The 2,704-nt window shown below is 42.3% G+C and overlaps 1 long non-coding RNA gene across 1 annotated transcript; it reads left to right on the top strand.

The window, feature by feature from the left end:
- Positions 1-778: 778 nt before the first annotated feature.
- Positions 779-2,432, top strand: LOC127337160 (uncharacterized). Its single transcript, XR_007873666.2, has 2 exons — positions 779-1,594; positions 2,091-2,432. It is a non-coding gene; the product is annotated as an uncharacterized lncRNA (long non-coding RNA).
- The last annotated feature ends 272 nt before the right edge of the window (positions 2,433-2,704 follow it).

Raw genomic sequence — 2,704 nt, 5'->3', positions numbered from 1 at the left:
GTTGGATGTTGTTTGTGCGTTGGCATGGTCCGTTAAGTTCTTATCTTGGCCTACGCATGTAAATACATGAATGATGGCCATAATGTATTTAAAAATATTAAAACTACACGTTGCCTGAAATGGATTTATATGCATGTAAATCAATAAGCCAACTTAGTATACTTAATTAACTAAGATGTACTCCATGACATCGTTAATTACATTCTTGTACAATATTGGGATGGTGTATTCATCTTCTTTCTCAAAAAAAAATTGACTTTATAAGAAAAAGGGATGTTGTATTAAACTTTGATTGCATTGTACTACTGATTTAGTATGTGAAAAAATTCTTGCTCATCTAACCATCCTGCACTAGAGTTTGGGAGTTCAGCTTTGCTAAAGAAAACTAACTTTTCAAATTATTAAAAATACTTCCTCCGGTCTAAAATAATTGTTAAAAATAAATGTATCTACACACGAAAACACGTTTGACAATTATTTTGAACATGAACAAGGAAATGAATCTAAGAGTACAGTCCCATTAGAACCATGACATAAGCTCTTGACTCACGTAGTATAGGCTATTGTCTATGTTTTTCTCTCCCCGAACAGAAACCACAGGCAGGTGGACCAGGCTTCAGCAGAGCATGTACAGTTGATAATCATCTTGTAGCAAAGATTGGGACGGCGGGGCACCGGAGACAGACGGAAGCACGAATCGCTGCACAAAGATCCAACCGTTGATCTAGGTACTATATGATATAGACAGCAAGTGAAACTCTTGACGTCGGCAGTATAGGCCGTTACATCAAGAGCACGCTCTGAAGCCGTGTCTACACGTTACAACAGCTGAACAGCACACCCACGCAGACTTTTCTTTTGCGTGATGCTTTTGCTGCGGAGACGATTTGAAACCCATTGGAGTTTATTTCCAACCCACACAGTAGAACTGCCCACCTCATTCTCCTCCCCCCTTCCCTATGTCACGCCCTCTTCCCCAAACCAATCGCGCCCCTCCAGAAAATCCCCCTCCGATTAGCCACCGCCGGCCGATGTCCTAGTGCCGAAGGGGTACTGTCCGACGAGTCGGTGTTGGGAGGAGGGAGAAGCCGGGTCGGAGGCACGAGCGAGGCCGATCGCGGTTGTTTTCTCGATCTGGATATTCTTCATGTCTTTTTTCCGATCTGGATTTTGCATCACCTTTTGACGGAATCAGTTTGCTGTTGAGTTTTGTTTATTACATGGTGTCTTCCGATCTACTAGATCCCATGATTTTCATCCAGATCCCATTTTATCAAGCGTTCATCTTGATGCACAACAGCTATGCGCTTGCGTACTGGAATTTCATGGACGACTACCTCTGTATCTTCTACTCTTTCTGATTTTTTTGACTTGGATGTGCAGACTAATCGTGTTCGTGATGTAGATCTAGATTGTATATTTTTCGTTGCACGGTTGTACTTGATACTCAAGATCCATGCTCTCCTCCTTGTGAAGTTTCTTCCCATCTTTTTTTCTCTATGATATTCTGTTGCACGGATGTTCTTGAGCAGGAAAAAAACACAGCCCATGCCTGCTCGGGGCAGCAGGCCACGTCGGCCGCATGGAGCGCAGAGTAAGCACTTACACGGCTGGCGGGGGCATGTGCAGCCTATTTAGCATTTGAGTTTGTTTCACCTCGTTATTTTTCCTTATCTAAAATTTCTTCAGATGGAACATGTCTTTGTTGATTTTTTCCTTCATGTCGTGCTCAGTGGAAAAATCCGAATGGAGTTTGTTTGTTTCACGTATTGTTTTGGAAAAAAAACTAGAATGGGAGTCTGATGTTGCTCCAGCTCCAACAATTTTGGATCCAAGCGTGATGTAATCCTTTTCTCTTACTCGAGTTAGGTTTGCTCTTTTGGTTACAAATATTTTTGGAGTCGGGGCTTGCGTCGATCTTCGGCTGCCATCCACCTTCGTAGAGTTTATCATTTTAGTTTACTGTCCTTTTCACATCTCGTTTTGTATGCTACTCTGTTGGTTCGGGATCTATGATTGTTATCTTTTTTTTGCAAATCATCTCTGATTTTTTTTTGTGTTGCTTGTGTTTTTCTCTTGGTTTTGCACAGTGAAATACCTAGTACCTACACGCGGCAGAACACAAATTTTTGCCGAGGGGAGCTACCAGGCATGGGGGAGATCGAAAAGGCGCTCGGGTCCAACACCACCGGTCGCGGCGTTGAGCGGCAGCAGGCGGGCGTTGGTGTGGCTCAGGTCTAGCACCAAAGGAGATGCGGGAAGCAGGACCAGTTTAGACTTTAAAAAATCTAGTTTGTTCATGACCTTGTACTAGCCAGTTAAATTCATTTGTCAATGATACTGAAGTGCTACACAATACTAATTCTTCTCCTATTTTTTCGGAACCATAAATTCGTAGTTTCGTGGTTTATCAATTTTTATTTTTTGGACAATTCTGTTGAGATACTTGCGGGCAGCAAAATCAGCTGACAATATTTTACTGTAGGAGACACTTCCTGGTACCGAAGCTGATGGTACCAGCAATGTAAAAATTTGCACAACCAAAACAATCACCGTCACGTGGATGCCACAGATGGCAGAAACACTAGCCAGAAAATGGTCTCATGAACCGAGCGAAAATATGTGTCTGGCATCACCTTGTCAATTTTTTTTGTGGCAACAAAAATGTAACTAAGATACTGAGAATCTACCGAACATCCAAACG

Source organism: Lolium perenne, chromosome 2, assembly GCF_019359855.2.
Source record: "Lolium perenne isolate Kyuss_39 chromosome 2, Kyuss_2.0, whole genome shotgun sequence".
Taxonomy (NCBI): Eukaryota; Viridiplantae; Streptophyta; class Magnoliopsida; order Poales; family Poaceae; genus Lolium; species Lolium perenne.
This window is presented reverse-complemented; position numbering and strand designations above follow the sequence as displayed.